The sequence below is a fragment of the Bison bison genome, unplaced genomic scaffold (genome assembly GCF_000754665.1).
Source record: "Bison bison bison isolate TAMUID 2011002044 unplaced genomic scaffold, Bison_UMD1.0 scf7180017864263, whole genome shotgun sequence".
Classification (NCBI taxonomy): Eukaryota; Metazoa; Chordata; class Mammalia; order Artiodactyla; family Bovidae; genus Bison; species Bison bison.
Genome location: NW_011494835.1, coordinates 11,210,696 through 11,235,449, shown reverse-complemented (window position 1 = coordinate 11,235,449; position 24,754 = coordinate 11,210,696). Strand labels below are relative to the sequence as shown.

Below are 24,754 nucleotides of genomic sequence, written 5' to 3'. Positions count from 1 at the left end.
AATCAAAAACCTTCAGGCAGAGGGCTAGAACAATCTGTTAAGGAAACATTTTCTAAAATGAGAGTGCTTCCCATTTGAATTAGGGTCTTACTGGTTTTTTTTTTTTCTCTTTAAGACATTATTTTTCTCTGTTATCTCTCCCTCATCCCTCCCCCGTTTCTGCCACTGATTAGATCTGCAACTGAGGGCTGTATTTTTACTAAAAAATGTATTCTTGCAAATTGACAATTTCACAACAACATCCCTCTCCTCTAACCTTTTTAACTGATTTCTTTTTTTAATGACATCTCAATTAGTTCAGACCCACTGTGCCAAAGATAAAGTCCTTGTATCTCAATGAGAGAATACTCTAGAGAGAATGGAGTTTGCTTCATGATGTGCATGTTAATATGCTATTTTCTTTAATTCGTTTTACAGATAATGGCTGCCAGCGGATGACTCTGCTATACTTATATGTGTGTTTGTACTCACATGCATGCTTAGGAGTATTTCCTCTTCAAGATATAAAACAAAACAACAACAATAACTATGAGGGAAGTTGCTGAGAATAGGATTCTTAAAAATGGAATCCCAAGGATGACTATAGGCATCATGCATGTAAGATAAAAATATCAATCCACTGTTTCAGAACTATAAATTTGTTGATTTTTAAATCTCAGAAACATCATATTTAGATATACATAAAGTGGTGGTCTGGGGTCAATAGTGAGATGTCTCCTGCTGCCTCCAGGGAATACCTTTACTAATTCAGAGAAATCCTTCAACAAACCCTATTGTAATGATGATACTTTCTATATGAAAGGATTACATCTTCTGCTGGAAGAGAACTTCCTGAGCCGAATATCACATGAGCATCCCAATAGGAGTAGCGCTCTGGAAGTTTGAGGAAACAAAACTGCATTTTGGACCTTTGTGACACTAAAGACAATCATGATTTGGCCATGCTACCCAGAATACATGGCACCCCCTCCACCTGTATTCACTGACACCTTATCCCAGTGGCTGCTTTTATATGGCAGGAGGAAGCAAGGTGCTCTCTGATCACCTTTCCCAATGCAGCTGTACTTTAAATTTTTAAATAGCTAGGAACTTCCTGTGCTTCCCTGGTGGTTCAGGTGGTAAAGACACTGCCTGCAATACGGGAGACCTGGATTTGATCCCTGGGTCGGGAAGATTGCCTGGAGAAGGGAATGGTTACCCACTCCACGATTCTTGCCTGGAGAAATCCATGGACAGAGGAGCTTGGAGAGCTCCAGTCCATGGGGTTGCAAAGAGGCAGCCACGACTGAGTGACTTTGTCATTCGTCAGGGACTTCCCTGGTGGTCCAGTGGCTAAGATTCTGCACTCTTAATGCAGGGGGCCCTGGTTCAATCCCTGGTCAGGGAACTAGATCCCAAATGCTGCAATTAAGAATTTGTATAAAGGTGGAGTTAGTGGTAAAGAATCTGCGTGCCAACGTAGGAGATGTCTGAGACAAGGGTTCAATCTCTGGATCAGGGAGATCCCCTGGAAGAGGGCATGGCAACACACTCCAGTATTCTTCCCTGGAGAATGACATGGACAGAGGAGCCTAGTGGACTATAGGGTTGCAAAGAGTTGGACACGACTGAAGTGACTTAGCATATACAGGTGCTATAACTAAAGATCCACATGCCACAACATAGATGGAAGATCCTCAACTAAGACTGGATGAGCCAAATTTGAAAAAAAAGTTTGTAAACAGCTGTAAGTAACACCATGGAATTATGAAGTCATGAAATTGCAGGTCAGAGACTGCATCCATGGGCCATTATAAGATCTGAAAAAGCTTTCCTAAGAAAACACATTCTCAAGACAGAAAAGAACATTTTGATATTGTTCTTTTCTACACATTTTCTGTCTTTTTTTTTTTTTGTATCTGCTAATCCTAAACTTTGGTAACGATAAATTTGTTTTCTGTCTGTGAGGTGAGTCTGTTTCTTTTTTTACATAAATATGTATTTAAAAAATATATTGAATAGTTGATTTACAATGTTGTGTTAATTTTTACTGTACAGCAAAGTGATTCAGTCATACGTATATATATATTTTTTATATTCTTCTCTATTGTGGTTTATCACAGGATTCTGAAGACGGTTCCCTGGGCTCTACAGTTGGCCCTTGTTGTTTATCCATTCTATATGTAATAGTTTGCATCTTCGAATCCCAGACTCCCAATCGATCTTAAATAAATATATTTTAACAAAAATGAAGCAGTCTAAAGAAAAACATTATTAATGGGCAACAAGTAGATTAGGCAAATACTGTTTGTGGTGGCACGGCTCAAATGTCTGAGATTTGGGAATGTGCTCTCTTCTCAGCTCTGCTGCTTTGTGGGTCGATGAGAGAGCTGGCGGGGGCTCACCTGTGTCATCTCAGTCAGATGGGGCAACAGCATCAAATCAACAGTAACCGTGGGACTTCCCTGACAGCCCAGTGGTTAAGATTCTGCACTTCCACTGCAGGGGGCATCGGTCCGATCCCAGTCTGGGAACTAAGATCCCACAAGCCAGGTGGAACAGCCAAAAACAACAACAAATATGACAACTTATGGAATCCTTGGAAGCAAGGGCCATACTCTTTCCTGCTGTCTGCTGGCCAGCAGGTCATTCCTTCTCATTCATTGATGATTTTAGGACATGTCTTATTCCATGCCCTCCACCTGCCATTCTGACATCTTTCTTGATGATTTAACATCCTTTTAAATTATCTCTCCACTCCAGGCTCTTAGCTTACTGATCCCTCCCCTTCAATGATCAAGACTTCACCTGTTAATCCACACTCACAGTTACACTCTCAGTTCAGTTCAGTCATTCAGTCATGTCCGACTCTCTGCGACCCCATGAACTGCATGCAGCACACCAGGCCTCCCTGTCCCTCCCTCTCTATCTAAAATAGAGAGTAGACTTCCAAAGCCAAAAGTAATCTCAGTCTTTTCTTTTAAATGTACAGACTCTGTGCCCATTCCTCTGTGCCTGAGAGAAATTCTGGGGCAAGTGAACATCTGCATTTGTGTGATGAAGATCCAGGCTCTAGTTAACTCTAACGTAAACATTCCCTGACACCGCCATAATCTTCCAAAGTTGAAGGAAGCCACAAATGGTGGTGAAACAAGCATTTCAATAGAGTTATTATCGTTTCTAGAATGAATAGAGCTATGCTCTGGTTCTAAGCTAGAAGCTCTCAACATGGATAATTACACAACAAAATTAGTCAATCTCCATAAGCGTTAAACACTAAATAAAAAGGACACTATCGATTCACACATTAAAAAGCTGCCACCTTTTGCTTTTCCCCATGCGGGCAATATGCGAGAGCACGTGTGTAAAGTTGCCTCAGTCCTGTCCAACTCTTTGCAACCCCATGGACTGTGTAGCTTGTCAGGCTCCTCTGTCCACGGCATTCTCATAGGCAAGAGTACTGCAGTAGGTTGCTGTGCCCTCCTCCCAGGGATCTTCCCGATCCAGGGATTGAACCTCTGTCTCTTATGTCTCCTGTGTTGGCAGGCAGGCACATTCTTTACCTCTAGCGCCACCTGGGAAGCCGCTATTGCATAAGGGCTATATACTAGACTAATTTTGCTCTCTTTGATTCATAAAATTCTTAGTAAATCTTATTAATGGATGAAAAACCTGGTGAGAGACTTAAGGTACCAAGAAATTAAAATAAACAAATAGGAATAACTCTTGACATTCCTTCACTTAATTATAATATAAAACTTACCATATAGAGATATATATCTTTAATGTAAGAAGAATAGGTAATATAATTGCTCATATGTAATAGGAACTCTGCTGAGTGCTTTATAGATATTATTCAATCCTCTCAGCAACCTTACAAGTACAATAACCCTTTTAGTTTACAGATGAGGAAACTGAGGTAGAGATGTACAGAAACTAGAAGTGCCTTCACAAGTCCGTAGTTCTCTATGTATGTGTCTCCATTCCTGCCCTGCAAATAGGTTTATCAGTACTATTTTTCCAGATTCCATATATATGCATTAATATACAATATTTGCTTTTTTTTTTCTTTCTTAGTTCACTCTGTAGAACAGGCTCTAGGTTCATCCTTCTCACTGGACGCAGAGAGGGAAGGAGAGGGTAGGGCAAATTGAGAAAGTAGGATAGACATGTACACACTATCATATGTAAAATAGTGAGCTAGTGGGAAGCAGATGGATAGCACAGAGAGCTCAACCCAGTGTTCTGTGATCACCTAGAGGGTTGCAATGGGAGCAGGGCGGGAGGCTCAAGAAGGAAGGGATATATATATTATTATAGCTGATTTGCATTGTTGCATGGCAGAAACCAATACAACCTTGTAAAGCAATTTTCCACCAATTAAAAAATGTTTAAAAATAACAAAATGATTTGTATACATGGATTCAACTAATGATGGGCATAGTCCATAGGACAAGAGACACTGTTAAATATTTATTTGCTATCTTTTTATTAACCTTAACTATGGGAAATAGATGGGGAAACAGTGGAAACAGTGTCAGACTTTATTTTTCTGGGCTCCAAAATCACTGCAGATGGTGACTGCAGCCATGAAATTAAAAGACGCTTACTCCTTGGAAGGAAAGTTATGACCAACCTAGATAGCATATATAAAAGCAAAGACATTACTTTGCCAACAAAGGTTCGTCTAGTCAAGGCTACGGTTTTTCCTATGGTCATGTATGGATGTGAGAGTTGGACTGTGAAGAAGGCTGAGCACCGAAGAATTGATGCTTTTGAACTGTGGTGTTGGAGAAGACTCTTGAGAGTCCCTTGGACTGCAAGGAGATCCAACCAGTCCATTCTGAAGGAGATCAGCCCTGGGATTTCTTTGGAAGGACTGATGCTAAAGCTGAAACTCCAGTACTTTGGCCACCTCATGCGAAGAGCTGATTCATTGGAAAAGACTCTGATGCTGGGAGGGATTGGGGGCAGGAGGAGAAGGGGACGACAGAGGATGAGATGGCTGGATGGCATCACTGACTTGATGGACGTGAGTCTGAGTGAACTCCGGGAGTTGGTGATGGACAGGGAAGCCTGGCATGCTGCGATTCATGGGCTTGCAAAGAGTCGGACACGACTGAGCGACTGATCTGATCTGATCTGATATATATCCTTAAGGCTTAATTATTAATTCGTTTCTTTTGTTTTTTGTATCCTTTGCTTTGTAGATATCTTTCTATAAATATAAAGACAAAAGGATTGCTATGTAAAGTTTTGGAAAATACCAGAATACTAAAAATAAATTTTAAAACCTTACAATTTAATCACTCAGAGAAATCCATTAAAGATAATATCTTAGCAGTTATTTTAATATACATATTTCAACTTTCTAAGAATTAAACTTTCTTTTTACTCAATAGTATAAATGTGAACATTTATTCATGCCATTAACTATTCTTGGTGAATATGATTTTTTTTTATAAGTATTTCAACTTCTTTATGTTTAAAACATTTTACCTATAACTTTTAAGAACTTATAATTCAGATACTCCTACTCATAACTATCAGTACTTTCTTTATAGTTTCTTCATTAGTTTACCTAACTCAACTCCAAAAGAGATTAGACATTTGCTTCAATTTTCTTGTGTAATTTTTATGGTTTCTCAATATTTTCTATGTTCTCTCTTTAACCCATCTGTCTTTTATTCTGGCATACATTTATACTGTTAGAGAAGTTATAAATTTCTGAAACCCTACAAATGGTATTCTTCTATACAGTAAGCCTTCAGATATTTGAAATCTATGATCTTGCCTATCACTTCTCTTCTATCCAAATCACAAATCATCTCTGTTAAATATGGTCAGTTCCTTATTTTTTCAAAGATGTTTGGAAAGTAATCTCTTCTGTATGTTCACAAATTTGCCACTTTTATTTGAAAGTGGAATGTTCAAAACTGGACACAATTTTTAAAAATTTTTATTGGAGTCTAGTTGATTAACAATGTTCTGTTAGTTTCAGGTGTACAGAAAAGTGAGTACAAATTATACAATGGAATATTTCTGAGCCATAAAAAAGCAACAGGGATGGACCCAGATATTGTCATACAGAGAAGTAAGTCAGACAGAGAAAGACAAACATCATATGATATCTCTTTTATGTGGAATTTAAAAACAGGGTACAAACGAACTTATGTACAAAACATAAGTAGAGTTAACAGACGTAGAAAACAAACTTATGATTACCAGGGAGGGTATGGGAGGGAAGGGATAAATAGGGAGACTGGGAATGGCACATAGTCACTACTATATATAAAACAGGTAACTAACAAGACCTACTGAATAGCACAGGGAACTCTACTCAGTACTCTGGACACAATTCTTTTAAGTGTACTATCAGTGTCCATGTTTCCTAAGGCAGGAAATTATAATTCCATAAATGCAACTGAGATTAAATAGATTTGCTGGCTATCAAATCATAACCTTTGCATAAATTCAACTGGTACTTAACTAAAATCTCCCAGATTTCTTTCACATGAACCACTACTGTCAAGCCCTGTTTTCCGAAAATACTGGCAATTATTAATAATCTATAAGCTGATCTATATAGCAGTATATATGTATTTGATATACATTATGCCTTCAAATGGTGTTTGTGTTTCTGATTTAAAGAAGATAATGCATTTACCCAGAAACAGAAGGAGAACCAATGAATGCCTTTGATAGGAGTGATAACGTGGAGTGTACAGAGCCCTGTTCAGTAACCCTTCCCCATAGACACACTCCATCTCACTGATGCATAGGAAACATGATGGCCATATGCTGAGCAATGCCTTCATTTAAAGGTGTGATAGACCCAAAATTGTGTCTTTAAATGATAGACCCAAAAATGCCTTCATATCTATACTATGGTAATAGAGATTTCAGGGAATCTTTTCAAGAATGCCAAGAAACAAACTTAGAACTCCCCTGAATAAAAGAAGAGTTTCAGAAACCAAAAGAACTGAGCAGACCACTTTTTTTGCAAAGCCCTTTGTGATCTTCTTAAGCCCATCTATTCAGACTAAAGGTCAAGTGGGCAAAGCCAGCAGTTCTATTTTCCCACAAAGCTGCTACAGTTTTCTGTCTCTTGACAGCCCCGTCACTAGGAGTCTATTATCTTCCATTCTCTCTCCAGCACCACCCAGATCCTTAACTGGAAACGCACTAAACAGCTCCTTTCTTTTCATGGGTTGACTTTCGGCTTTTTGTAACGGCTTCGTGTTATACATCTAAAAGCTTTCTTCCCTTGCTCTGTTTATTTAAAGAGGGCAATCTGAGAAAGCAGAATCCACCCTAAACAAGTCTTTCACTATGGTAGGCCAATGTAAGTAAATTTGCTAATAAAAGCCTTTTCCAGTTCATTAGGTGGCACTTTAAAAGTAGCATCTAAATGACAGGTCTGAAAACTGTCTTTAAGGACTGTCTTAAGAACTTGATTTCTGTTTGAAGAAACACTTTGCATCTTCCTTTAAATAAGAGTGATCTCAGGGAAAAAAAATTGATTTTTTTTGTCTAATCATACAGACTACAGGTTGTATATGCATTCTATCAAAAAACTCATAACTTTAGTTTTTCTTCCCCTAATACCTAGTAAGATTGGTAGACATTTTCTTGTTGAAGTCTTAGTCCAGATCAAGAAATCAAACACTAGGAAATAGACCTAGTTGTTTGGAGTTGACAGCTACTTGGCAGATCAAGAAAATCAAATCCTCCTAATTTCAAAGTTAAATGGAGAAATAGGAGAGGGGGAAGAAAGTGACTTCTTGGCAGACTCTTAGCTTTCCATTTAAAGGTGTTTGTACACTGACGTGATCAGAGCAGGACCAAGAAGTCACATTACAGCAGTGGAGTTAACACATCAAGTGTAAGTTCAAGGTAGGTGTCTTACATTTCTCACATTTAGTGCATATTTACTTGCCATTTCTTGACTGGCAAGTCGTGACACATAAATACACACATATCCATGACCAGGAAGAGAAAATAGGTATGGGTCACTGACTGGAAAACTAATGGCCAAAAGAACTGAACAAAACAGGAAATTTCTGCAGTCTGAAGGTTAGCCTGTATCTTAACTTGTGGAGCAGGATGATGATATTCACTTTTTTAAATTTCATGATAAAATGTATTCAAAAGAAAATATTTTAAAACATCTGATTTACTTTACATTACTGCATAGGAAAGAAATGCACTTAAAAAATCAGGCCATCAGACCTAAATGGAAGAATTTTAGACCAATTTTTTCCTTTCTTTTTGTCACAAGAAATTGTTTTATCACAGTGCTTTTGTTCATTTCCTAATATTTACAAGACAAAATTAATAAAGAGAGATTCTGAATTATTAGATATGTTATCTCCAAGTAATTTAAAAAGCTATTCTTCTCGCATGTTACATACATCATGACTTACTTCTGTAGGGTTTCCACCCTTAGAAGTTGCAGTACAATAACTATATTAAAAACGACTGTCTTCCTAACATGGTGATAGACCCAAAATTGTGTGTGTACGTATATAAGTTGTTCAGTTGTGTCCAACTCTTTGTGACCTCATGGACAATAGCCTGCCAGGCTCCACTGTCCATGGAATTCTCAAGGCAAGAATACTGGAGTGGGTTGCCATTTTCTTCTCCAGGGGATCTTTCCAATCCAGGGATTGAATCTGTATCTCCTGTATTGCAGGTGGATTCTTTAACCACTAAGCCACCCGGGAAGCCTAGACCCAAGATTATGTGGAGCCTCAGAACATGACCAAGCACAGGAATGGTGGCAAGGGCACCCAGCCTCCAGGAGTTGGATTGGCTGGCAGGATATTGCCCTAAATTTTGGGGCTGGCTACAAGAACTCTGATCTTGTGGTCTGATCTCAGTTCAGTTCTTCAACCTCATCTTTATATGATACCTCCTCAACCACTCACACAATACACTTCATCCAGATAGATCTATTGGTGGACTCCAGAAAACACTGATTTCTCTCTAGCCCCTATGTCTTTGCACTTGAATTTATTTCTCCCTAAAATGTCCTCACCTTCTCACTATCATTAATCCCATCTGCAGGTAACTCTCACTCAGCCTTCAGTACTCAGCTTGAATCCAGTGCTATTATCATGTCAATTTATGTTCCCCTCCTGTGCAGTTTATGGCAGCCCTCATTCACCCCCATAACACTCTAGAGTTATGGTATGAAGCAGAGGTTTTCAAAATGTGTCCAAAAATCAGGTGCATCAGAATCTCCTCAGAGGCTTGTTAAAACAAAGCATTCCGGGTTCCCCTATTGCGCTATTGAATCAAAACCTCTGGGAATGGAGCTAAGAAAGCCACACTTTATAAAGAAACTTCCCAGATAATACTTATCCATCCTCATTTCAGTGGCTACGTGCTTTGGAGAAGTAAAGGCACAGATTGAAGAGACTTCTGCTGTTTTAAAATATAAGAGAATAAGGGTAATGGGTCAAAAGTGTATTATTTTAAAAATAGAATCTAGCCTTTACAGGAGGTTAGAACCATTTACACTTCTGAAACTAACAATTCTCTAGATGGTTTTCTTCCTTTTTCAGTGGAGGAAAATGAAATAATACCCTATACATGTCAATTTCATTCTTTCCAGCAACATATAGAAAATGACTTTAAAGTAGATTGGAACAAAAATGTCTGTGTGTATGTGTGTGTGTGTATTCAAGAGAGGTAACACTTAAAAGGGACATTTTAATTAACCCCAATTTAGCAGACAATGCTGAAACACAGGGGACTTAAGACACTTCTGACCTATAGCTTTTTAGTGATAATGATGATGATAAATGAGGCTATATTCTCCAGTCTAAAATATTTGCCACAGGCATGATTTCTGAACAACTTGCTTCTCTCACTTCTCAGTGCTCCATATCAAGTAATAATGATGTCAAGCACAAGAACAGAAAACCAAGGGAGTCAAATGAAAAAAAGATATAAAAGGAAATGAGTACAAATGAGATTAGGCAGCTCTGGAGACATTTTTTAAAACCCAAATTCCAATGAAGATCATTTAGAAATTGGAATGACCCTCAAGGTTGGTGCTGCAATGAGTATTCGTGTTTCCTGGACAATTTTGGTATTTTCCTCAGGTTTTAATTAGCAACGGTACCACCCTAATAAGATTCTCAGCAATTTCTTGTAGACTCTAGGCCATTTGCTCTCATTATGAAAGTCTGCTTTCATCGTTCCTGCAGTATAATTGATCTTAGCGCAGTTGCTAATGCCAACAATCATCTAATTATTTTCTCTGTGACACAGAGAATAAAAATAAGTTCCTCTGTAAAACTTACCACAGATTTTACTTTTAAAAGTCTGATGGTTTTTCAGAAAAAAAAGGGAAATAACCACATAGTTTTCTATATGCTAAACTATTTCTTTATATGTGGCAAAAACATTGATTTTGGCATTTTGCCTACACCAAAAAATCAGCACTTTGAAGGCAATAAGTAACTGACTACTTACACAGAGCCTGTTACAATCTCTTACCCCCTACCTTCTTGGAAAAGCAGAATTCACAGTGGTTGGTCAGAATCCTGTTTGGGGCTGGAATAGGCCAAGATCACTCTGAAGTTTCTAGAGCCAATTAAATACCCTGATTTACCGATTTAATAAAGAAACGCTGTCTTCTGACCTTAAAGGGTCAGTAAGAAGAAACACCAGTAAAAGGGAAATGTTTTTATTGAAAACACACGGAGATGAAGCACCAGGTTTCTGATGTGATTCTGTGATGCACTAATTCATCAGTGAAATGCTCACAATGAGTAAGGAATCAAGGAGAAGACCAATCTCTGAGCCACGGGCTTGGAATTATGCTACTTAAATTCTTACAGAAAGGTTAGAAGCAAACTCCTAATCACACCAAGAAACCTGGGCACACTTTCAAAGAAACATTATTCTTTCTTTTATATCATTTAAGTCAACCACAAAACAGGGGAAAAAAAAAAACTAGTCGAATCTTTTGCAATAGTTGGTCACACTACCAGACTCAAGGGTGTTCATTTCCTTTCTAATATACTGATAGGTGCTGGTGGACAGTTTTGGATTCATGACTTCTTGGTCTAACACATTTATCTTTATATTAATTCTTACTCAAAGAAATTCCACATCAAAGATTTGATAGTTTAAGTGACATAAAGTATACAAATAATTTGAAATGTTTTTTAAAGCTCTAGGATATGCTTATTACTCTGAAAAAGGTACCAATTCCATAAAAACTCATAGGAGAAGAATCAAGCGGTCATATGCTAAAATAATCCCTTCCTTTTGGTTGTGAGATTTTGTGATTTGTATGTCTTTTCTTATTGTCATAATCGAGCATTCACTTACTTTTCCCAACATTTTAGTATGCATATTGACGCAAACATTCAGCAAAGTTGAAGAAATTTTATAGTAAATATCTGTGTATCCACCACATAGATTTTACTAGTAACTTTACATCTTTCTATACATCTATCCATTCCTCTATCAATCTATCTTATATTTTGGATGCATTTCAAAATAAATTACAGATTCTAGTATGCCTGCCTATGTGCTAAATCACCTCAGTCATGTCTGACTCTGTGCCACCCTATGGACTGTAGCCCACCAGGCTCCTCTGTCCATGGGATTCTCCATACAAAAATACTGGAGTGAGCTGCCACGCCCTCCTCCAGGGGATCTTCCTGACCCAGGATTGAACCCACACCTCTTCTTATGGCAGGTGGGTTCTTTACCACTAGCACCAGCTGGGAAGCTCAGACTCTAGTATGCATGCATACATGCCTGCTCAGTTGCTACAGTCATGTCTGACTCTTTGTGACGCAATGGTCCATAGCCCTCCAGGCTCCTTTGTCCATGAGATTCTCCAGGCAAGAATACTGCAGTGGGTTGCCATGCCCTTCTCCAGGGGATCTTCCCCACCCAGGGATTGAACCTATATCTCCTGCATTGCAGGTGGATTCTTTACTATTGAGCCACAGGGGAAGCCCTGACTCTAGTATACTTTCCCCTAAATATTTTAGAATGTGAATCATTAACCATAGTTCAACATTGCTTAGCTTTTTGTATAATATGTACATAAATACTAAGACAAAATTCACTGTTTCCTTTCTGAGTGAAAGTTCTTTTTATAAATTGAAGTATCGTTGATTTACAATGTTGTGTTAGTTTCAGGGGTACAGAAAAATGATTCAGTTATATATGTATATAGTTATATAACATGTGCATGTATGTATATATTTTCAGATTCCTTCCTAATATTTTCCTAATATATTCCTTCCTAATAATTATAGGTTATTATTAGGTATAATAGGTAATATTATTATATTACCTATCATAAGAATTATTATAATAATATAGTGGCAATATATTACCAATATTGATATTGAATATAGTTCGCTGTGCCATACAGTAGGTCCTTGTTGTTTATCTTATGTATAGTCACATGTATCTGTTAATCTTAAACTAAAACTCAATATATTTTGACAAACACATGCAACTCATCCTGATTAAAATTCAAACCTTCTACACCAAGTATGATCTGGCTCCAGGCTGTTTCTCTTAACCACATCCCTAGACCATCATTTCTAGCTCACTCATCTCCATTTGCACCAAGCTTCTTTCTTTTTCTCACACACGCTGAGCTCTTATCATCTCCACAGCCCACACACAGGTTAATCCTTCTTTGTTTTGCCTGACCTCCTTCTTCAATTGCCACTCTTAAATATCATCTCCTTTAAAATGCCCTTACTGCATGCTCATGTAGATTATGTCTTCCCAGTTATGCTCTGTACTTGCTCTTATCAAAATTTGAATTGCACATTTGTTTAAGTTTTCTTTATTTAATATCTGCGCTTCACTAGACTAGAAGCTCCATGACTGCAGGGACTAGATATTTCTAATTACTATGTCATCTAACAAGGTGAAACATAGTAGGCATAAAGCAGATAACTATTAATTGAATGGATTATAATCTCTTTGATCATTTCTTTCTTGAGCACTATTTATTCACTCTATAATAATGAGCCATACTATTTCTCAGCCAATTTGTACGTTTATCTTTTCTTTCTCTAAGCACTAAGGTTTTGCGTTCCAATGCACATTCATTTACTCATATATGTTTACTAAACACCTACTCTGCCCCAATTAACTAAACAATTAATAATAGGGACAATTAATAGGGAATGGGACAAAAAAGTTTCTATCCTGTTTCCACAACAGGACACAGGAAACAGAGAAATACACTACAGCCTGAAAAGTGGGCATGCTTGGAGGGATATCTAACTTGGGTCAGATATGGAGCAAAGACTTGCCATTAAAAGTATTCTCCACGCTGAGGCTTGGAGTAGAGTTTAGACTTACTACCCTTCTTTACACACTGAATTTAAGACCACCTTCTCTCTTAAGTACGAACTCCCTTTCACTTTTATCAACATGGACTGTGGAGTACTTTTCCCTACACGAGAAAGAGTTAGTAATAATAAGGTGTCAGTGTGACTTTCACTTGACTTCTGGCAAGTAAAATCCAGGACAAGTTCAAAGCTATGACTATATTATCTTTCTCCCCTTTGGTCTCCTTCTTGAATATCCCACAGTGACTATGAAGTTTCAGCTCAAAGAACTTATTATTTTTCTACTCCGTGCACTGGAGTCTAGCTCCACAATATGAAAGCGCACTGCAAGGGCCACAGAAGCACTGAAGTCTTCAAAGCCCATTCCTTCCAATATTTGTTAACTTCCCTCAGAGTACAGAAACACAACACAGGACGTTCTTGCTCTTGCAGAAACAAGATAGGTTGAATAAAATCTGCATTTCCCATACTTTAACTTAGTCTTTTAAGTTCATTCATTCATGAAATGAACAGTGAATTCCATGTTTACTTGTACTGACTGGTGTGGTAGCACAAATTCCAGAGACAGAGTACAAGAGGGCAGACAAAGAAAAATATTTTAAATATTACTTGAATATTCAGAGGTCTTCCCAATTCTGATATCTCTTCCAGGTAAGATGTTATTTCTCAGTGCAAAACAAATTTGAATGAATGAGTCAAGCTGGACAGAAAAGTTGAGTTCAATTTTGCATAACAGTAGAGGGAAAGTCAAAGTGCAGCATATTGATTGTACTTGTATTTTTGACAATATTGAACAGTCACCTCTTTTTACCATAAAGTTCATCATCTTCAATTAGAAAGTTAGTGTGCCTAGCTTTCAAATGTATGTAACTCTTGTTCTGAAAATGTAAACTCCCAACAGGAAATAATTTGGGCATGATGCAAATATGTCATTTTATTATACATTATTTTGCTTGTGACGAACAACAGAGAGTCACAAAAAAACTACAGCCAACTGACCTGATTACATAAGAATGCACAAAATGGGGGCCTGTGACCCCCTGCCCACACACAAAACACCCCACAAACATGTACCAGCTACTTCAGTTCACCATAAGTGTTAAGACCCACACCCAACCACATCTGGTGTTAAAGCTTCCAACCAGGTTGCAGATAACTTTCCTTCTGTGTGTGTGTGCTCAGTCACTCAGGCGTGTCCAACTCTTTGTGGCCCCATGGACTGCATAGCCCACCAGGCTCCTCTGTCCATGGGATTCTCCAGACAAGAATACTGGACTGGGATGCTAGGGGATCTTCCTGACCCAGAGAGTGGACCCATGTCTCTTGCATTCCTGCATTCTGCATTGGCAGGCAGATTCTTTAACTCTAGCGTCACCTGTGAAACCTAACCTTCCTTCTGCCTCTTCACAATAACTCTCTAGCTGCTACTATTCTATAAGCAAACTTCAGATCTCTTTCAAAATAAAGTCCATATTTCTTGTAGCATTTATGTGTTTTTAAACCATTTACATGTGTAAAACTATGCTACCATTTTTACTAGGTTTCTGTCTTTGTATGTGTGTGCCTCTAATTCAGATTTTGAGTTTTAACACCCAACCCCACTTTTCCTATTAAGTGCTTGTGATTTTTAATTTCATGATTTTACAAAGAGTGAGTTTTAGGAACATACATGTTGCATTTTAGCCAGAACCAATTGTACACTTTCTCATTGCTACTTGTGTGTGATTTTTATGAAGACCCTCCACATAGTTTAAAAGTACCTTAAGATATTAAATGCAAATTTAACTTAAAACAATTTTATTCTAATAATTTTCCATGATTATCCATTTGCATGTTTGGTAATAACTAGGGATTTAAGACATTATAATTTATTTAATGGAAAAAATCCAAGGAGAAAATTAGTTGTAGCAATCATTATCTAGTGGATTAAAAATAATAACCCATAGTCTATTTCTCTGAAATTGAGAAAATACTCCTCTATTACATAATAATATCTTCAAAAAGTCCAGGAATTATTTTCTTGGACGTGAACTCCAAAACTCTTTTGAAGCTACAACATATTCCTCAGTATAAGAAAGTGGGGGAAAAAAATCCATAAATATGAAATTAAAGGAAAATTGTAACAGCAGTTAATGTGCAAATATTACACTGAATATTGAAAAAATAAGTAACAATAGAAACAGCTATGGATAGTTTTATTTGGGCACTTTTTGAAGCAGTCATCTTGCTCAAAGTGTGAAGACTGGTCACTCATGACGAAAGGCTCTAGGTTGTTTATGCTAGTTAACTCTTAAGAATTAATGAATTCAGAATTAAGTGAATACTTTTAAGCTACTAGGATAACAGAATATTTTACCAATATATACCATGCTAGAATAATGCTAACTGGTTTATAGCTAGTAGAAATACAGAAGTAGCAAACCAACAACGATGAGTATAAGGGGAGTTGTCTTTGTTTTCTATACTCTTTTTCTAGAAATAGTCAATATTATGGTCTTAGAAATAATGACCTATAACTGAATTTCAAGGCTTATGTATTTTCTGTTGTCTATTATCTAGAAGGATGTATCGTGGGATTTTCATAATGCTTCAATGAAGACAGAAGCATTTTTTGAAGTGCTCATAAACTTTGAATAAACTTCTTTTAATAGGACTTGGATTTTTGCTTGCCTCTTTCTCCTTTGAAAAAAAAAAAAGACTTAATATAAAACAGCAGGTCTGCAACTTTCTCACTAAGGAAATAAAGGAAAAAAAAAAACCTGACAGAGCAAATCCAAACCAATTAAGCAGAACAGAAACCATTTTAAAGTGAATAAAAGCATGGCTGAACATCAAATATAGGTCTAATATTGATGTGAATAAATTATGCAGCTCTAATTGTGAAATTTACATGAGTATATCATGTCAGTTCTAATACAATCATTATATTTTATTAAAAATATTATTAAAGATTCATATTTAGATGGCCCTGAATGCTTGAACTGGTGGTATTTTATGACCATAGTTCTTTTTGTATAATCTAAAATTCTTATGGATTCAAGAAATGAAAAAGATTTTAATTATTAAGTTCAAAGTTTTATTTATTGAAGATTCATAAAAGTATTATATAAGTGAGAAATAAAAGCCTCTCTTTATTTTGTGTATTGAGAACCTATAACACAAAGGAAAAGCTCTATAAGTTTGAAAACATGCCAAATAATCTTTAATAAAATAAAGAATATAGTCATCTCATAAATAGAGATGATAAAGCAAGAAAATAAAATATTGAACATTTTTGATTATCACAGAAATCACCATATTTGTAGTGAGCAGAAGAAATAATAAGGGTCAGTCTGATGTAGAACTATAGTTAGCTCTCCTGAAATATGCAGTTTAGCAAAAAAGTTGGATTAACTGGAACCAATCACTGGAATGATACCGCATCAAGATAAGGTCTCATGTAATGTCATCTGATTGTGTCATAAAAGCAAAAGCCCAACAAAGAAAAGTTTGCTAAATTGTTTGAAGCATCAAAAGAAATAAAATTGAGTGGCAGGATCCTTATCAGAGCCTCGGACTTCAGTATGATTAATTTAACAATTTAGCTGGAATTTATTTAGATGTAGAAATAAAGGCAGAGCTATAGGTAAGCTGTGCACATTTATGCTTCTAAATTCATTAATAATTGTGTGGATTTTCTTTTTTTATCACCACAACAAAACCCATGGTAAAATAAATCACCACAAATAAACTGCATTTACAGACACTGGCACTGTTTAATTGATCAGAGGTTTGAAGTCTACCAACATAACTAAAAGAAAAAAAAAAAAAATGTGTTCTGCCAAGGCTTGCTCTATTTTTATCAAGTCATTTCGTACACAGATGGCCCTAAACCTAAACTTGGGAGATTCCATGACCACTTTAAACTAATAAAAGTGAAAAATCAAAGCCATACCTCTCCTTCCTTGATTAAAACAAAGCTCCTCCAAGCCACATATCAGTGCAGATTAGCCGAATGAATTCTGGTGGCTTTGGAGTCAAGATGATTGTTGGAGAACAAGTACCCTCTTAGTTAACAATCCAATAATGTAAGTCTGTTTTTTAAAATATCTGTAAATGAAATGATCACAAAACATATTAAAAAGCACAGTATGAAGCAAATGTATTCCTCAAAACAAAAAGATAATTTGTGAAAAATATTTTTAACTTTTCTCATAACTAATGAGAGCAAAAATACAATTATATGAAAACATCCTTGAGATAGGTGTCTATTACCCCCATTTTGCACTGAGGAATTTAGACCCATATTATCTGAGATGAGCTGGAATGGAAAATGTTTATCACACGTGGAGCTTCCTAAACAGCTGCTTTTATTGATTTATTTATTTCAAAAATTTGCAAATGGTAGTTCTAGCTTCTGAAAATACTGTTTTCCAGAAGTGACCTACAGTTATGTAGTACCAGTTCTTCCCTATATGGTAAATTTCTTTCTTCCTCCCCAAGTGAAGATGACACAAGATAGCTTTGCTTTTAATTCCTAAATTCTCAAAAACTCCCATCAGTAATTTCAGTCTCCTTCTGCCCTGTCATTTAGTAAGAAAAACTACATCTCTTGTGTATATCCAAGTTTACGGGCCAAGCTCAACTTACTTTTCTTTTATAGGGCCTTGCAGTAAGCAGTTCATTACAGTCTTCTTCATCAAGGCTGACCTCAACAAATACAGATAAATAATGAAACATCTTAAGCTTCTAGAATGTAAAAGATTTATAGGCACGGCTGGCATGGATGACATGAGGAAGTGTTCACAGGCCATTCAAACCATAAACTCAAGAAGAAAAGTCTGAATTACTTACAAAAAAAGAATGTTATGTGAGTTTTTGTTTTCTTTCTTTCCTCTTTTCCTTTTTATGTTTTAAGACAAAGTTTATTTAACACAAGCATTCCCTTAGTTATCTAATATGGTTAGAGTCATAGATAAGCTTATAATAGATGCAAGAGAAATGCTTTTAGAAGCAAAGCATTTTTATCTGAATTTTTTTTGAAGGAAACTTTCTAAAACCATATCACATACTTCCTAGTTAGTGTGGTATGCTGAAAATGTAATTAAACCGTTTCTGAGTATTTAAAGCATTATCCCCCTCAAGTGTACTCTATGGAACACTAGCTCTAGAAGTGGGATGTTAATGGTGTTTCAGGGGAAAAAAAAAGTATTCTGAGGTCAAATAAATTTAGGAGATGTTGATGTCAACTTGGATTTTCTTAAAACAATGAACATGCCCATTTTGACTGGCTAATTGGGTGGGAAACATAAACCCATATGTCAGAGTGTGTAGTGACCCCACAAGCACTAGGAAATGGAATGTCAGTCTTTGACTTGTAATCTCATAGCACTGCTCCTTCACCAGCTCCTTATCAGAGCTTGAAATATTAGAACGGGAGAGAGTAGGGTTCAGGAAGAAACGATAAACCCAAAACATCCACAACCATAGTACTGATTGTGTTTTCTCTCATTTGCATTTTTTCCCTGTCTTCCCAGCTCTACAGGGCCACAGATTTGGCCAACTGTTGCTGCTTCTGCTTTTTACTGGCATTCCTGCCACTTCTATTCTTTGTTTGGCAAGGCAGCTACCTTCAGCTACTTTTATCTGTATGTCTGTTTGACATTTAAACATCACAGGCTCACTGTTGTTCGACATGGATAAAGATGCCAGAAATATATGTGATGGGATAAATGGAGACAATCAGGTAACAACTTATTTTCAGTGGGAGATCACTTATCTGTGTTTGCTGGCTTTTCTTCTCCTAGTCACTAATACTAGAGAAAAGAGTGAAAATAAAAAAAAGAAAGAGCCCAAATGAACTTAATCACATCTAAAAAAAGTGTTTCTCTCTACATGTGAGGAGTTCAAACAAAACAGACCACTTATTCAAAACGTTCAATAATAATCATTCAGAGAAGGAAATGAAAACCCATTCCATTATTCTTGTCTGGAGAATCCCATGGACAGAGGAGCCTAGCAGGCTATAGTAATCATTCACATCATTTACCATCAAGGGAGGATGTTAGAGTCTCAGTACTCTCATAATTATTTCAAATATTGGTATGATTTTAATTAAAAAATAAAGTCTGAGTAGAAAAACCCTTCATATTTCTTTATAGTAAAAACGCAACAGTGCATATACAGCTAATCTCATTTGCATACAATGTTAAGATGTTACATATTAGTTTCTAGACGTTTTTAATGGTAATGGTTAAGAAGAGAAAGTGAAAACTGCTGAGACCTGACACTAAAGAAAAGAAAAAACTCCAAGAAAAAAAAAAAAGAGAGAGAGAGAGAGAGAGAGAGAATGATTCCTGGAGTGCTTGAATAGCCTGGCATGCATGCCTCACTGAACTTTTGAAAAGAATTCAGGGAAATGAAATTCAAAAAGTGTCATCAGCAAACTTAGCTCTAACATGGTTTTCTTTAATTAACAAAACATACATAGAGTGGTTATACCACAATTTTTATCTTCAACATATTTTATAAACATTAAGTGATTTTTAATAATACTCCTGAGAATTAACAATGATATTTTGCCTTTATATAGAGTCACACAACTGAAGAATATAAAAGGACTTCACAAATATTAAACTTAAGCCACACTCAACTGACTTTAAAAAGGACAGGAACAAAAACATTAAAAATACTCCATATTATAGACTTAGTCAGCCATATTATAGACTTTGTATGATATTATAGTTTAGAATTCCTAATATCCAAATTTAGTTTTTGACACAAAAGCATTCCTTCATTTAGTGTGAAGTGAAGTGGCTCAGTTGTGTCTGACTCTTTGCAACCCCATGGACTGTAGCCTACCAGGCTCCTCCATCCATGGGATTTTCCAGGCAAGAGTACTAGAGTGGGTTTTCATTGCCTTCTCCAGGGGGATCATCCCGACCCAGGGATTGAACCCCGGTCTCCTGCATTGTAGGCGGAAGCTTTATCCTCTGAGCCACAACAGAAGTCCCATTCCTTCATGAGATTGCTTAAATTCAAGGGTGTTGGAAACACTGGTTCAAAAATGAATACAAAGGGCTAACTGCAGTTTAAAGCCAGGAGACTTTCATTTTTACATCTTGTTTCTATCCATTTCCTGAAGTCTAAATATGTCTATCTCCTCATTACCTAGTTTAATGAAAGGAAGTAATGGCACTGCTAATGGGAGACATACATGAAAAATCATTCATAATGGACTTCAAATTAATTTATTACTCTCCTTGCAGTAAATTTAAAACTGTATCTTTCAAAAGATAATACTGAAATTGTTTTACATTTAATTAACAGTGAAAGAGAACTCTTCGGTTAGTGGTAAGAAGTCTGTCCAGGGTGCTTTTTTCTTAAATCAATATTTAACTAATAAAGAAATTTCTAAATTACTTTAGCTAGGTATTATTTAACATGTTAGTACTCAATTTTTATTTATCCAAATAATTCTACAAACAAATGTTTTAAAGCCCTTCTAAAAAATACATACAATGACTCTGTTTTATGTACATATACTGTTTTGTTTAATTCTCAGAGGGGGAAAAAAAAGTGCTTCTACCACTGTTTTATGGGGGAATTAACTGAAACACAGTTGTATAACTTACTTAACTAGGATATTTTATCTAGTGAATGGTACAGTCAGGACTCAAACCAGACAGTTTGTTTTGGGAGCCTGGGCTCTTAAGCACTGGTTCAGAATAAGTCACTTACATGAAGCCAAACACTATAGGAAACTACCAAGACCAAGAGATGCCAGGTAGGTAAATCAATGGCTAATCCAGCACAGAGGAAAGAAAGACAGCTTAGATAAGAGGAAAAGATGTTCAAATGACTTCCATCTAGAAGCCCAGTTTGGAGAAAGGCTTGTATAGTCTATCGAACATGTGACCCAGTTCACTATGTCCCCTTTTTGCATCCCATTTACCTTGACCATACAACGGAGGTGGAGAGAGAGAGACCAAATTACAATACAAAGTCTTGAAGGGCCCTACTATTTGTTTTTTTTTTTTTAACCCAGGTATGTTCTCTTCTGCCTCTAACATTTGTACTCGGAAAAATCTGGTGAGGTAAAATAATAGTTTTCCTACAAAGAATAATTAGCAAATATATTATAAATAATTAGTAATATATGCAGATGTGTCCTTTTATTTTAGAAGTCCCAAGCACAAATTCATGTAAATATATACTACAGATAGCTTTTCCTTGTACTACTTATGATACTAATGGCTCAGGCAGGTGTTTCCTAGGTTTAGGGGACATAATGATGAACAAGATAGCCCTTGCCCTCAGAGAGCTTACAGTCTAGTTGGAGTCGGAGGAAACATCTAAAGAAATACGGTAACTGGAGAGAAAGCAAGTGGAAAGCTGGTGATATTTCAATAGGACTGGTCAGGAAAGGACCAGAAGATAAGAATTAAGGAAGCATTTTGCTCTGAGAATATCCCCAGGATAGGGAACAATTAATGCAGGAGGCTTGAACTGAGAATCATCTTGGATAGGCCAAGAGACATCAGGACACCAGTGTGACAGAGCAAGAGAAGAATGGTACCTACCAGATTAGATGGGACACAGTCAGGCAGGAGCCACTGAAAGATCAGAGAGGACCTCAGAAGCCTTTGCTTATTTCTGTTGTTATTTTTCAATATATAATTAAAGGTTGCACTAGGGCAATAAGCTACCTATTTTTTTCTACTACAGTATGAATTAGTGTTTGAATTACTCTTTCCTTAAGGCTTACTAACTCTCAAAAGATTCCTTTGAATGATCCAATGTTGTCTGCTAACCTAAATATACTTAGGTATTATATGAAAGACTTCCCTGACAGCTCAGTATACTTACGTATTATATCTGGGGCTTCTCTGGTGGCTCAGCTGGTAAAGAATCTGCCTGCAATATGGGAGACCTGGGTTTGATCCCTGGGTTGGGAAGATCCCCTGGAGAAGGTAACAGCTACCTACTCCAGTATTCTGGCCTGGAGAATACCATGGACTCTATAGTCCACAGGGTTGCAAAGAGTTGACTGAGTGACTATCACTTCACTTCACTTCATTATATGAACAGTCAAAGCAATTGGCTGGTCATCTTTCCCCTACCCAGTACAGGTGGAATCTACAAGCTTTGAGAATTTAATAAGTAATTACTCCTTTGGGAACTTACTGAAAATTTGGTTTTTTATCAATATTCCCTTTTGCTATTTTACTCTAAGTTTATACTTTCCAGAGCTACAATGTGAAAATTGATGTTTCTGAATAGAATTTTACCAATTTTAAGGGGATATAGCAAAGTTTATTTAGGCTACATATTTGCTCTTGTTTTAAAATATTGTTCTTTATTGGGGTTTCTGGGGGATTACTGAATTTAAAATCTAAATGCTAACAGGATTTGAACTGTTTCTTCATTTATGATACAAATACTCTTTCATTAAAGATAAACTCAAACCAAGTTTAGAAAAATTTTAGTTAAATCATGAATGTATTTATATATATATATACACACTCTTATATTAATTTATTAACACTCCACACCCTTTTAAAATATTGCAGAATAAATTCCTTAGTTTATTGTCATAGAGATGGTTATTAAAACAGTACATCTCTGTATATACTGATAGTCTACTGAAGGTTTGAAAGCACAAAAATATCTCTATACATTATATTGAAAATGAACAGACGAGCAACAGAAATGGGGTTACCCTTATTAATATGGAGTTTTACAGTGAAAACAGCACTGGTTAAATGGAGACCTGCTCCTCATTAACTTCATCTTCCTTTATTCACTATGAGATCTTGAGAAATCAACTTTGGGCCTCAGCAATTCCATTTATGAAATGGGGGAACCTGCTTGTCTGAAAATATGTACAGGAGTGGATTGCCTTGTGAAGTCATTTAGGAACTTGTATACTAGCCAAGGGACATTGAAAGTATCATAGATTTAAGGAGAGGGTCTCCCCAGTGGCTCAGTGGTAAAAATCAACTTACAATGCAGGATATGGGGGCTCAATCCCTGGGTCAGGAAGATCCCCTGGAGGAGGACATTGCAACCCACTCCAGTATTCTTGCCTAGAGAATCCCATGGACAGAGGAGGCTGGTGGCTATAGTCCATAGGGTCGTAAAGAGTCAGACACAACTGAAGTGATTGAGCAGGCAGGCAGGCAGATTTAAGGAGAAGAGTCCTCGGATTGGAGCAATGGATTAATAATTCTTTCCTCCAGTGCCCACTGGTACTCAGTGCCTCTGGTCTAGCTCTGAGATTTATGTGTCATAGGGGGATCATCACCATTGTGCAAATCTAAAATTTTGCTTCCATTAAAAAATTAACTGAAATACTATATTCAAACAGTCTTCCATTATATTTAGAAATGTACCAAGAAGTATATAAATAGCCACTCTTGGTGGAATTATTCTAATGGAACTCTCAAGGCAGGATTGGCAGGGTTTAATAACGTTGGCGGGAACTACACTGACAGCGGTGGAGGCAGAGGCTTGGGGGCGTCATTCCAGAAGGGAAGTAGAGAGCAAATCCAATTTAAAAAATGACAAAGCTGTCACCTCACTCAACTTATTTTCCTTATTAGTTGCCTTTTGCTTTTCTATTTTTGCAAAGGAGAGAGTTTAGAGACAATTCATATATCAAATACATATCAAACTGTAGGGGATGTTCTGCAAACTAAATTAACCAAGGTCTATTTGTTCCTTCCTTACTTATAAGTATATATTATTTTCATTCATTTTGTAAATTTTTAAAAGTTTTGGCTGCCCTGGGTCTTTGTTGCTGCACCCAGAATTCCTCTAACTGGGGCCAGCAGGGGCTACTCTTAGTCGTGGTGTGCAGGCTTGTCATTACGGAGGCCTCTCTGTTGCAGAGCACAGGTTCTAGTGGGGGTGGGCTCAGTACAGTAGTTGTGCTTGGGCTTAGCTGCACTGTAGCATGTCATGTGGAATCTCCCCAGACCAGGGATTGAACTCCTGTCCCCTGCATTGGCAGGTGGTTTCTTAATCACAGACCACCAGGGCAGTCCATATCATTTTCATTTTTACATTTTACTCCTTAATTCCATCTGTCCTCCCTTCTTTCTTTTCTTATATACATTAATTAAAGAGATGAATCTTCTTTTTCTCTTTCAGGTGAGTAATTATGAAAAAGGGAGGGAGATGTAGCTGATTGTAGTTTAGGTGTCTGGAATCAGATAGGGCTTTTTTCTATCACCCTGTGACAGCAACAGCCAGAATGTAGGGTTTGTTTGTTTTTTAATATCATGCTATCATAGACTTAGAACATCAAGTATGCAAATTCAATAAGATAATGCTTTTGATAATGCTAAGGAAGTCTTAAGTTACCTTTAGCAGGATGGGTATTCACTACTAGAGCGGAAGAGAGGGCACAACTGGAATGTGAATTTATGTTATCACTAGGA

At 36.8% G+C, this 24,754-nt stretch overlaps 1 protein-coding gene and 1 non-coding gene across 4 annotated transcripts in view; one reads left to right on the top strand and one right to left on the bottom strand.

Annotated features, from left to right (window-relative positions):
* Positions 1-24,754, bottom strand: part of UNC5C (unc-5 homolog C (C. elegans)) — a 428,547-nt gene that overhangs the window by 284,610 nt on the left and 119,183 nt on the right. The window lies entirely within an intron of this gene.
* TRNAK-CUU lies at positions 1,315-1,387 on the top strand. Its single transcript has one exon. It is a non-coding gene; the product is annotated as a tRNA-Lys (tRNA).